The sequence below is a fragment of the Adiantum capillus-veneris genome, chromosome 19 (genome assembly GCF_014529385.1).
Source record: "Adiantum capillus-veneris isolate H3 chromosome 19, ASM1452938v2, whole genome shotgun sequence".
In the NCBI taxonomy this organism is placed as follows: domain Eukaryota; kingdom Viridiplantae; phylum Streptophyta; class Polypodiopsida; order Polypodiales; family Pteridaceae; genus Adiantum; species Adiantum capillus-veneris.
In genome coordinates, this window is record NC_140949.1 from 82,799,427 (window position 1) to 82,813,622 (window position 14,196).

Below are 14,196 nucleotides of genomic sequence, written 5' to 3' on the forward strand. Positions count from 1 at the left end.
GAAACTTACACAGCCAAAGTAGCAAAAAATGAGTCCGGAACGGCCCAAAACCCTAGTCTACAATGTTAAAGTGCTCAAATCGGACCTCGGATGAGCAGTTTACGGCCAAAAGAGGCTCCAAAATGAGCAAAAACGCAGTTGCGGCTGTTCCTCCTCTTCTCTCGACTTTTTTTCTGGTCTTCTCTCAGTTTTTTCAGTTTCCACACTTATCTTTCTTACTTGGGCACCCTTGGCCTTTTTGTTGTCCTCAAACGGACCCCAAACAGGCCAAAAATTGACCTCGCAGTGCATAGTTGTCACCTTTTTGCATCCATCCACACACCTGGCACTCATCTTTTTCCAATAACGCATCCCAAAACCACGTGAAGTGGCCCCAAAATATGGTCCTCATGATGACCTTTCAGCATAATTATCACAAGAAAACACCCACGTTGTGTCCGTACTATCCACGTGCAAGTATTGACCCCATTCGACCTCCTGATGCCACTGGGATGCCATCTGACGCACCTACTTACCTCATGTCGTCGGCCCGCGGATATATTTTTCGAGAAGTTTTGCGCGCTACCAACTCCTCATTATTATAGAAAAAACACACTGGTATTCATGATAGTGAAAATCGATGCACTATGTACACCCTATCCTACCTGTACACATGTGGGCCCCACGTAACCACCTGGCTATGGAAAATGGACAATCCTTATTTTGATGCACCATGCATGGATATGTACATATGCGCAATCCCTTGCTCCAAGAAGCTCCTGACATAATTTTCCAATCCCCTAGCCTGCTAGATCATTCATGATCAGTAGCAGCAAAAAGCGAGATGAGACTCGCAGCGTCAGAGGTGTCCTCATCCTTCACACACCTTACTTGTTCTGCAAACATCTCATCTTGTTCCACCATCATCAACCTGGCATGATATCATTTAAGACGCAATTCATTTACCCTTGACTTATGTAAAATCCCATCCACGTTAGCCAATTGATCTGTACCATTTGGAAAACACTCCACTACCTTGAAAGGGCCTTCCCACTTAATCTGAAACTTCTTTTGGAAGGTGTTGTCCAGCTCACTATTGTAGCGCAAAACCAAGTCATGCTTCTTGATACCCTTACTTTTAACCTTTTCATTTATCTTTGCCAAAGCCCTATCTTGCATCTACCAATAATGTTCCAATGAACGCATCCTATCCAGTTGAACCTCTTGTAACTGTAAGCACCTCTCTTTGAATGCATCACTAGACGGCCCACGTATCTTCTCTAGTATCTTTACTGCAGGAAACTCTACCTCCACATACAATAATGCTTCTTTTCCATACATCAAATGAAATGGAGTAAACCCTGTACCTCTCTTCACCAAAGTACGGTAAGCCCATAATGCACTAGGCAATTCCAAAGGTGACTACACTTATCACTTTTATCTTCCCTTTTCCTCTTGGGTTAATCCATTGGTTCCTTCATCTCCCTTAATTTCGATGCCATAATCCTTTGACCTAGTTAGCAACTGTCTTGGCAATGGATACATGTCTCCCCCCATCATTGGTGGCTTATCACATTGCGGGCTAATGTGGCCCAACTCTCCGCAATTATAACATGTGGGTGCCTGTCTCCAGAACCTACCAGGGTGAAAGCATGTTAACTTGTCGCTCTTTTTGTGCTAGTTAGCAGTTTCAAGTTAGCACATCTTCAAAAAGTTGGGCGTCCGGTAAATTTTTTACAAATAATATCAAAATTTATCGGAGGTTGTACATTTGGATTCCTTGTTTCAAGTGCTTTCTATTGATATATGATATGTCATAGATCTTGGAGATGTAGCTCAAGTTATTGTACTAGTTAGTATATGTCAAAATTGTGCTAGTTAGCATTGTCCAGGACATGAAAAAGCGTGATAGGTTAACATGCTTTCACCCACCATTGATTTGTCCAACAACATTCCTAGGTCTTTCTTCACCTCTTGGATGATTTGCAAACCTCCCTCGACCTCGATTATTTTCCACTTGACCTAGCATGTTCAGGCTGAGATTCTTCATTAAATCTACAACTTGCCTCATGTCTACCACTTGCCTCATGTCTTGCCTTAGCCCATCATCTTGCACTGTTGTAGTGACCACTGCTAGAATAACCTGACGAGTAATAGAAACCAATGGTTCATGATGACCCCCTGGCATGCGACCTTGTGAAGAGTCCATAGGCTGAAATTCAGACCTCATGGGCAAAGACTCTACTCCTAGATGGCTCATTTTCCGCAGCTTCCACTCTTTGTTCCTTGCCACCTTCAATGCATCTTCATATGTTCTATGCTTCTTTAGCTCCACTCTCCAACATATATTCCCCCAAATACCATCCAAGAACCTGTCCTTCTTCATCATGTCAGGCAGGGGTACTTGTGGTGCTAAGCCCTTGCACATCCGCTCCCATGCCAATGAGAACTTACGTATGTACGCATCTACTGGCTCACCTTCCTTTTGCACTAAAGCTTGTACTTCTTGCCACACTTTGTCAGGATCTTCTGTCTTAACAAACTCCACTTCCAACTCATGATGTAGATTGTCCCAACTCAACCTTACGGGTGGATCAGCCCCACGCAACTCCTCTTCAAATGCTTTGGACCAAACTCGTGCATCACTCTTCAAACAAATTTGGAGAAGACGTAACATCTGCGCAGGGTCATGAATTTGGTTGCTAATGCAGGCAACCTCCATATTTTCCAACAAGTCTTCCACATCTTCATCACTTCTTCCATGAAAATCTGGATAAGAGAAAGCCATGGCTACCCAAGCTACAATGATTTGAGAACCCCTTTGAACACACATGTAAGAACCCAAAACTTTTGACTGACTCAATTCCCAAAAACTTCAATGGAGCTCAACTTTAGATAAGGACAAACACATGCACATCAAATGAGTTTTCATAGTTGATCATCAGAATTACAACAGGGAAAGGACATTCCAGTATCTCTCTTAATCTTCTTGGCCCAAACATAAAGACTATGCGTTGCTGGAAAAAAAACTTTGTGGACACATGAATATTTATCTAGATTCTTTGAGTTAAATGAAAAGGAGTGAATTGAGGGCCATTTTGATCATCCATTAAAGCCAACCATGAAGCTCCCAAGAAGGCACACCTAACTTATCCTCTGATTTTGCCAGAATTTTAGAAGCATAACAACATAAATGGCTCAATAGACCAAAAAACCAGCCATCATAACTTGGAAAAATTTTGGCAGAGTTTCCCCAGAAGTAGAGCAGTAAGAACCCAAAATATAGACTATATATGTATGCATAAACTTCCAACAATAGAACCCGAGCATCAAGTAGGAATCACTAGTACATAGCCTATGGCAAGGTCACGAAAAGGGTGCTCCAGCTACCTGTATCACCGAAAGGATCTCCACATTTGATAAACCTTCAGCTCAATAAAACCTCATGCTATCGACCCTCACACGAAGGCTTATGCAAATCTTGTATAGTCAAGTCTCTGAAACGAATATCTTTCAGACGAAGTCTCAGAAATGACTGGGACTACCAAATAAAACCAAATATGGCTCCACAAAGGCGTACAATGGCAGTTTCCACAAGTAACGTACAATCCAGTAGACAATGCGCTCAAACAGGCGCCAAATGATGCATACCCACAACAACTGCAAGTGACACCGCTGCTAGTATATCATTGTACTCCAGCTACCTGTACCTGTGTGAATCGTCTGTACCTGTACATGTCCCTGTAACCTGTAACCTATAACCTGTAATCCCGAATCTCAAAGCTTGAAGCTCGAAGCAGAAGGTACTCAAAGAAGATCCTTAGTGGGGGCACCAAAAGAATGTGAGCGGGATGGAAACACACGGAACGCCTCTATAATGACCCGACACACACTCTTGGGATGATACACACACACACTATGGGACACCACTCGGCTTACACAACACACCTGACCGAGACAGGGAACACACCGATGGAGCGCGAGGAGAGAGACTATCCATTTACCCACGCCACACGGAGAGAGAGAGAGACACACACACACACCCAAAAAATCAGCTCAAAAGAGGTAAATTTTTGATGTTTAGATACAATAGATCTTGGGCCAGCACCAATGGGGCAAACAACTCACACAATATGGGCAAAAGATGCCAAATACAATCACAAATAGGAGTAGAAGCTTTGCTCATAGGAGAAACTTACACAGCCAAAACAGAAGAAAAATAGTGAAGAATTTGGAAAAATGGACAGTGCCATCGCGTCTGGAACGGCCCAAAACCTCAGTCTACAATGTCAAAGTGCTCAAATCCGACCTCGGATGAGCAGTTTACAGCCAAAACAGGCTCCAAAATGAGCAAAAACATAGTTGCGGTTGTTCCTCCTCTTCTCTCCACGTTTTTTATGGTCTTATCTCAGTTTTTTCAGTTCCCACACTTAGCTTTCTTACTTGGGAACCCTTGGCCTTTTTGTTGACCTCAAACGGACCCCGAACAGGCCAAAAACTGACCTTGCAGTGCATAGTTGTCACCTTTTTGCATCCATCCACACACCTGGCACTCATCTTTTTCCAATAATTCCAAAATATGGTCCTCATGATGACCTTTCAGCATAATTATCACAAGAAAACACCCACGTTGTGTCCGTTCTTATCCACGTGCAAGTACTTATCCACGTGCAAGTATTGACCCCATTCGACCTCCTGACGCCACTGGATGCCATCTGACGCACTTGCTTACCTCATGTCTTCAGCCCGCGGATAGCTTCCTTGAGAAGTTTTACGCGCTACCAACTCCTCATTATTATAAAAAAACGCACTGATACTGGTGATAGTGAAAATCGATGCACTATGTACACCCTATCCTACCTATACACATGTGGGCCCCACGTAACCACCTGGCTATGGAAAATGGACAATCCTTATTTTGATGCACCATGCATGGGTATGTACATATGCTCAATCCCTTGCTCCAAAAAACTACTGACAACGTGACTATCCATTTATCCTAGGAAGACCATGGCTAATGCAAATGCGAGCTTTGGAGGATTGGGAAAGTGGAAAGTTGATTTGCAGGAATGACAATCATAAGAAGGTTTTCTTTGACATGATGGAGAAATGTCAAGAGGAGCTCCATGAAGAATCATTTCAAAGTGAGACGAAGGAAGAGTGGACTAATAGCACTTCAGAAGAAGAAGGTAGCGGTAGCAATACAGAAGATGAGTCTTCCGTTGAATTAATGGGGGTGAGGTCTAATCTAAATAACCAAAAGACCTCTTGTCAACGTTTAAAGGAGGTAGGTTCCCAAGAGAACCAAAATGTGGAAGATGAAGGAATGTTCAACACTTACAAAGGATGAAAGAGAGGAGTTCAAAGGTGTGTTAAGGAAATTTCCTAGTCTTTTTGCTAAAGACTACACCGACGTGCGTGGAGTAGATGATGTTCAACACAAGATCGAGCTAAAGCCAGAGGCCACACCTAAGGCTCAAAGGCTACAAAGGCTAGGAGTCATTAAGGAGCGAGCTTTACTCAAGGAGGTAAGAAATCTTCTAGCAGCAAGTCTCATTTATCTAGTGGAGAATTCAGAGTGGGTTTCTCCCATTGTTGTCACTCCCAAGAAGAATGGAAAATGGAGGGTGTGTGTGGATTACCGTCAACTAAATGAGGCAACAAAAAGAGATCACTTTTCCCTGCTATTTCAAGATGAGATACTAAACAAGGTAGCTGGTCATCACAAGAAGTACATTGTGTGTGATGGCTATTCAGGCTACTTTCAAATAGGTATTGCATTGGAGGATCAGTTAAAAACAACCTTCATCACTCCTTGGGGTTCTTATGCTTTCAGAGTCATACCATTTGGCCTGAAAAATGCTCTTGTTGCAACTTTCCAATGCTTCATGAACATTGTGTTTCAATAATTATTTGAAAAGTCCATTAGGGTTTTTATTGAAGATTTTTGCATTTATAGCTCAAAATCATTACATCTACCAATGGTAGAAGAGGGTTTGAAGAAACTCTACGACATGGGAGGTCAACTCAACCCCAACAAGTGCCACATAGGTGAGGATGAAGTGATCTTGTTTGGTCATAAAGTTTCTTACAAAGGCATCAAAGTGGATCCTTTAAATGAAAAGTCTCTTATTGAGCTACCATCATCCAAGAGTCTTAAGGAGGTCATCTTATTCATTCAAAAGGTGAAGTATATTTCATTCTTCATTCACTTAGCCTCGGAGTTACTTCACCCCCTGCAGAAATCGACACAACAAGTAAAGTTTGTTTGGTTTGATGAGCTTGAAGTATATTTTTGTAACATCAAATTCATTTGGTCAGAACTACCAATACTTATGTCTCCTTGTTGGGAGTACACATTCTTTGTTAGCTCTAGTGTTGGGAAAGAAACAACTGGGGCTATTTTTGTACAACAAGATCCCCACAGTAGTAGGATACGACCAATCTACTTTTCTAGTACGATCATGAATGCTTTGGAGAGAGGCTACACAGAATCAGAACTCATGGTGCTTTCTCTCATGTTTTCCATGAGAAAGTTTAGATCCTACTTGCTACCAAAACCTTTTGTAATTCTCACTGTAGAAAATTGGTTCCCTTGGGTGTCATCTCAAATGAATCTTAGAACTAGGATCTCAAAGTGGATTGTGGAGTTGCAAGAGCTCCAATACTCTTTCAAGGTAGAAGATAGTGTGCATTCACAATTGGCAAGTATTCTCACTTATAGGGTATATGAGAAGGAGATTAAGGTGCCTGAAGTAAAGACCCTACCATTTCCACCACCAAAAAGTTATTCCTAATGCTTTTACCTTTTTCTTTGATGGAGTTTTTTGATGAGCCACATGAAAAGCAAGGGGAGGGCTAGTGTTTCTCAACCCAAGTGGAGACGTGGTCATGAAAGAGAAGGTCAATCTACCAGGTTCAACTAGCAACAATGAAGTAGAGTATGACATACTACTTCATGGTTTGAAGATGTGCATTAGTCAAGGTATACAACGTCTCATGGTAAAGGGGGATGCACTTCTCATTGTGAAGAAAATATGTCTTGCATTTGGGCATGCAAGAATTAAAGCCTAAGGACAAAGGTTCATGTCATCCGTAGGTTGTTTAATCAATTTGAAGACGTGAAATTGTATTATATTCTTAGGAAATAGAATGAAGATGATAATTTACTTGCACAACAATAAGTTACATGTGTTTATAAAGAAGTGTAGGTCATCATGGTGGCAGCAGCTGTGAAGAAACCAGGATACCAGGGATTGGAGTCATTGGCTCTCATTATTGGATACATTTTTAAGGGTAATTTTCCACAAGACTTCATAAAAGCTCGGAAGAGGAGACTCATGAAGAAGGAAAGTTTCTATCTCTTCCTAGAAGGTCCCTCTATCAAAGAGGGAAGGATCAAGTGTGCAAAAGAGTACCAACTATCGAGGAAATTCTAGACATTCTAAAAGGTTTGCATGAAGAGGCATGTGGTGGTCATTTTTCCCAAGAGTTAACCGTGAAGAAGATTATTCTTGCGATGTATGTTTGGCCAGGACTGCATGTGGATGTCTAACATTGGTGTAAAAGCTGTCACAATTGTCAGGTAAATGGATATAGAAGGTTGGTGCATGTAAAGAGTACTTGCAAATGGACCCTTGAAAAGTAGGGCATTGATGCTATGGGTCCTATGCCTAGAACAAAAAATGGCAGACTCTACATTATAGTGGCTATAGATTACATGACTAGGTGGGTAGAGGCTCAAAGTGTGTCAATGGTAAAAGGGAAAACAATGACCAGGTTTGTTCACTCTAATATTTGTTGTACATTTGGCACACCTTTGGAGATTTTTTCTGATAATGGTCCAGGGTTCAAGAAGGATTTACTCATGGAAGTTTGTGAAGAGATTCACATTATCCATGACCATAGCACACCCAACTACCCACAGTCAAATGGTTTGGTGGAGAAGGCTAATGGTGTCATTGTTTAGCATCATTAGAAAGATGGTGCAAAACAAGACAAAGTTGTGAGATGACTTCTTGGATGGTGCCTTATGGGCATATCAAACCACATATAGGGAGGCTACAAAGTTCACACCACTTCACTTGGTCTATGGTCAAGAGGCCTTGTAGCCTATCAATTTCAACATTCCAACAATGCGACTTCATGGAAAAGGGGCACAAATGATCAAGAAACATGGACGTATTGAATTTTACCTTAGTCAAACTTGAGTGGAAGAAAGAAGTGGCTTATGAGTGCTATAAGAGGAAATCGATACAAGCAAAAGAAAAGCTCAACAAGAAACTAAACAACAAAGGCATCAAGGAGGGAGATCTTGTGCTAAGGTATGACAGTCAACTTAATAATCATTTTGATGCCAAGTTTGAGACTAGATGGTAGGGACCTTACATTGTCAAAAAGCCTTTCAATTCAAGTTATTACCAAATCACAGACTTGAATGGTAAAGATAACTCTAGGAAGGTCACAATGGGTATCGGCTAAATCCCTACTTGAGTCGCCTTCTACCAAAGGATCTACCAAAGAATTGTAAAAGAGCTACTATCTCGTGTAAGTCTTGTTGCATGATGCATGTGTGTAACTCAAGCCAACGTGAGAAGAAGCTAGACTATGAAAATCTTGTCAAGATACCAAGAATCACATAGGACTCAAAACCACTCTCTTTTAGACGTGTGTGAGTTAGGATACTTTCCCCATATCTCCTTAAAACCCTTAGACAACTAGTAATTGGGCTAGCTGAATCAAAAAAATAAATAAATAATAAAATAAAAATATATTATGACCCATTTGTGTGTAAGTATTTCATTGTATATAGGGCCTAAATATAGGGTTTTTTTATAATTATTTAAGTATTTCTTCCTAGGTGTGTGTTATTTATCTAAGTATGTTATGTACATTTACTCACCATTACCATGATCTTTCTTACCATGTACTCTATAAAAAATCATTTCATGCAAAATTCTCTTATTTTGGGTGTGAATCCACTCCAAGTAAAAACCTCAAAAAAAAAATCATCATCAGTCATTGCGTTTCACTAAATTCCTATTTTCTATAAGTATTTTTCTTTATCTCTTGTAAATAAATATACATCAATAAAACAAATAAAGACCCTCCTCATTTGATCCCCTAGATTTTCATATATTTATTTTTTGTATATACAACTAACACTATTCTAGATTTCATGAATTAATTATATACTAATTTGTTTTATTCCATCATATCCATATATTATATTTGTGTATAATCCATAACCATACATGTTTTCAAACCTCTAGAAATCTATTAGGACATGCTCTCATGCAAAGAGGGGCTCACCTTTGGGGCCTTATGCAAATTCAACAAAAGGGGGGCCACTGAAGTCTTTATTGTTGTGAAGCAAAATAGGCATTTTGGTGTGATTTTTTATATCTATCTCCACTCCTAATTTGAAGTGGTGACTAAAGAAACAAATGTGTACAAAGAGCCGAAAAATCACCTCAAAAAGTTTGATGATTTTGGGGCTCTCACTGGCGAGATAGGATTTTTTTGTGGACCCCAGTCTACCCATAGTCTTCTCTCACCGTCTTTCCTACTTACACACACACACACACACACACACACACACATTTATCTCTATTTCTCACTCAAACCTTCAACTTCCATGATTTTCTCTCACCCTCTTCACCATTAGCCTCCCCTCTCACACTCGTAGCTCTCTTTTGAAGCTCTACCTACATCGACCATCTCCATATCTCTCTCTATTACTCCCATATTACAATTTTATTCTACTCTTTCAAGAATGAATAAAAAAACAACAAACTAGTCATACTTGAACCCTACAAAATGGGGGATTTTTATCAACAAAACCCTCACTCTCTTTGTGGTGACTCGACTATGGCGGCGGCGTGAAAAGAAGAAGAAGGAGAACGGCGATCACTTTCGTTAATCTATGCAAGGGTGAGTCCAAGATTCCTCAAGGATTCACCCATCTCATTCACCCCTCTTTTCTCATCCTTCAAGTCATTCTACCATTGTAACTATATTACTAACTTTTTCTAGTGATCATTCACTGACATTAACTACTAACCCTTTCGTGTAAATTGCACCCACTCTACTCTACCTTGGAGTAGGCAACCTCACACAAAAATCACTCACCACTCTATAATATCATCTATTTCACCTCAATAATTTTCTCCTCTTGACTCCACATCCATGTGACTTAAGAGACAAGAGAGCCCCACTCTCATAAGCACACATAAGAAATTTCATAAACATGATTTTCTATGTAAATTTTGATGAGGAGATAATCCTAATAAGGGCTCTCTTCACCTATAAATAGAGCCCTTTTCCCTTTGTAAATGACATGATCTCTACACTATTTCTCACTACTGTGAGTGTACCATTCTCCGTCTTAGTTGTAGGGGGAGTGAGTGAGCTCTCTATACGCCATTACTTGTGGTGTAATGGAAAGCTTCTTTGAGATAGTTGTAGCATTGCAAGGGAGTGAGTGATTCATAACTTCCAATCAAAGTTTTACCTACTCTTGCACATCAATTGAATCAATAATTTGGGTGCTACCGAGGTTCAAAACTCTCTTGAGTCTCTCCAATTCACGCTTGGCAGTGGTTGAACATAAATGTTCAACGAGGGGGTGGGCAATGATGGTGCATCCAAAGTTGGTCCGAGCTAGAAAGTGGTCTATGCGAGGCAAAGGCTGTAGGCAGGTGCAGTGCAGAAGGCTAGGGCAAGTAACAAGGTCCTGGGCAGCCAAAGAGTAGTGGAAGTGTATGCTCAATGAGGTTTTTTAGGCCAAAAAATCTTCAAGATGAGCCCAGATGGGATATCAAGTGAAGGTGTTCGAAGTTCCGAGTCGTTGCCTTGGAATGTAGTGTTTGATGTGCTTTTTTGCCTCCACTTATCTGGATTTTTGGTATTGTAGTAAAATCTTGGTGTCTAGATGAGCCACTAGCAAACACAACGCTTGCAGATGATGTGCTGCTAAACCCGGGTGGTTGATTGTTCTTGATCTGAATGGGGTGTTATTGACAAGTTGCAACAATCTTCCAAAAGGCCTTTGGGTTTTGGACAAGCACCTCCAACCACAGATCTTCAATGTCTAGAGCTTGCCAATCTGCCTTGTAAGGCGAGATACTGAACGAGTTTATACTAACTCTTAAAAACAAATCCAATATAATTTTGTGGTCTGAGTGTAAAAGAAAAAAATCAATAGATATGGTGTATGCTTGTTTCCCCCAACATGTGAGGCAAAAGTACTTTGCAGGTAACTCATGTGAGCCTTGAGTGTTTCAAAGGTTAAGTTATGCATACTTCAAACCTTCTTTTGGCACAACAGATCTACTCTCCCAAGAATATTGTAAGGCATGGCGGGAAAGTATGGCGGAGGTGCCACACATGCCCATAATTGTGGGCAAAAATCCTGTTTTCTTAAAGAACCTATGGGTAGTGTTGGCAAGGCACTTGCATTTTGATGCTATCAACATATTCATGGTGGATGATTGTAGATACAATTCGCTCAAAAATAGCTATGAGGACTATCTTGCAATTCGATTTTACTACCATGTGGTGGTAGACAAAGAATACCCTTTTTATTTGGTGGATCTCATTTTATCGTGGTTACTCAGATGGGTACGTGATCAATCCCTAAAATTGTACACTTGCAAGAACCCAATCTTTGACATAAAAGATGATATTTCTTGGTATGTTGCAGATTACTTCATACAAATGGAGGGTTACTCTTAAAAATTTAGAATCCCCTTACCTAGGAGATTCTTGAACTACTATACTTGGTGAAATTTGTATCACGTCACATAATATATAACCGAAACCCACTTTTTTGTACACTGTCTTGGGATATTGATCTCTAGTGTCTTTTCTTGTGCTCTCTAATAGTTTGTAGTCTAAATGTATATTTTTTGAAATCCCTGACATTGATGTTAATACAATGGTGAAAATGTACAAAATTTGATGTTAGCACAGTACCAATTTTGGTAATATGCAATACAAATTTTGGTGCTAGAACAATACCAAACTTGGTGCTATGCAATACCAAAATTTGTGCTATAGAGTACTAAACTTGATATTGCTTTTTGTCACTTTCGTATTGTTAGCTCCCTTTTTCTACATGACCTTATGCAAAGAATGCTAGAGTAAAAGTTTTTGTATGCTTTTCATCCCTTTTGGTACTGGTTAGTATTATTTTGGTACTAGTTAGGGGCAAGTTGGTATAGATCTTGACAATTAACGTAAAAAAATATAAGACACTAAACATAGGAAGTGAAGAATAACAAGGAGAATAGTAAACTAGGAGAGAAATAATTCACTTCCCCACTTAGGGTAGGGGTTTTGGAATTGTGTTTCAAGTAACGTGGATGCATCATCGTCACTCTCATCATAATCATATGGCATGCTATTGTATATGTTATTATATACTTTTGTAGATAACTTGAATTGAATCTTAAGAACCCCTAGAATAGGCTCCATTGAGAAACATATGGACCTTACAAGATGTGAGTAGATCATGATTGGATATTTTTTATCCAATAGGCTATATGTATCAGCTTTTTATTTGACTTGGCCATAGTAGAAGCCCTCAACAACCTTCCCTCCTCTAAAAATATTGTTATGCCACTTATGTTTTTCTACTCTCACTGTTTGGTACATCACTTTTGTGAATTTGATAAGATAGAATTCCTCTTTAGTCTCAATTGCTTTGACTACAAAATTATCGTCAATGGACATCATCCACTTAACATTTGGGGGCATCCTTCATATAGTGCTAGGTTAGATTGGCTCATCAACATGGAACCTAAATATCCATCATCCTCTGTGTTATCCCTTCTTGTATTAAGAGACTCTGGAAGTGGTTTTATGGAAACGTATTCCATTCTTCTATGTGAATTCTATTTTTTCATCTTCTCCATAGCCCACTCATACATGGATCACAAAATCATGAAAGTGTTCAAAAATGTACGTCACATGGGTTGTCCTTTGAATACCCATCAACACAATGAAGATGAGTGGAAGCCCACCATGCACTCACATTCCACTAGAGATTGTGTTGCACATCATCCATGCCAATAAACCAAAAGACTTTCTATGTATTACAATTGTGAGACTGTTCTCTTCATTGAAATTTTTCACTCAAAACGTTGACCACATCAGCCACACACTTCATAGACCAGCCATTTGGTTGCAATTCCTCATGCATCAATGTTCTCTTGATGACTGCCCCTGCCCCATCACGATCTCCTTTTCCATGGACGAATGTTGAGAAGTTATGCATCATGTGCAAGCTTGTCTGGCCACACAATAGTAAGGTCTACGGGATTTGAATTGTGAAGCAACACCATCTGACCACACCCAATGGTGGTGCAAACAATGTCCATGTTGTTTCGGCCACTTGTCATGAAGCATAAAACAATGTTGTACAAATAATCTATCATGTTTCCTGTTATCTAATATGTAAAAGTGTAGCATCTTTTGAGCACCACCGATTGCATTTCTTACACAATTGATTTGCACAAGTATTGTGACTTCAGTAGACCACCAATGCATTGACTAAAGTTCATCATGAATTTTGAAACAAAAATTCTTTGCAAAGTTAATAACTGATACAACCAAATTTCTAGGAAACATGAGCAAACAATACTTGAATTGTTAGGCTTTCTAGTGGAAAACAAAGTTGTGCTTGATGAAGTTTGTGAGGTGGGCTGACAATAGACAAAGAAAATCAGTACTTTTCATTTGTTGCACAATCAATTCCTTTTTCTCTGATTGTCACTACCACCTGCATCAACCTGTTTCGTTCCAAGATCCATGAAAGCTTTCACAGATACCTCCTTGCTATCCTTTGCTATCTCATTAGGATAAAATGTCAACTTTTGTACACCACATTGGGAGAAATTCCCCATCGGGAATTTCTTGGTATGGTATTCACTATCTAGAGGCTTTGAGCACATGATGGATTCCCACATATCTGTATGTGATGGCATATTGCTTGGTTTGAAAAACACTCTCCTATATCATAACCTCTACAACATGTGGATCAAGTGCAAAGGTGACCTTTCTCGTGATGCCCAAACTTGTTTTTTTGCATCTATTTAAAACCCTCTTTGAAATAGATCATCTACATATGGGTTACACAGCAGTAGGTATACCACTCTTTCAACTTCCAAACAAAGTATGGCTTTAATGACTCAAAGCATATAAGAGACACTCCCA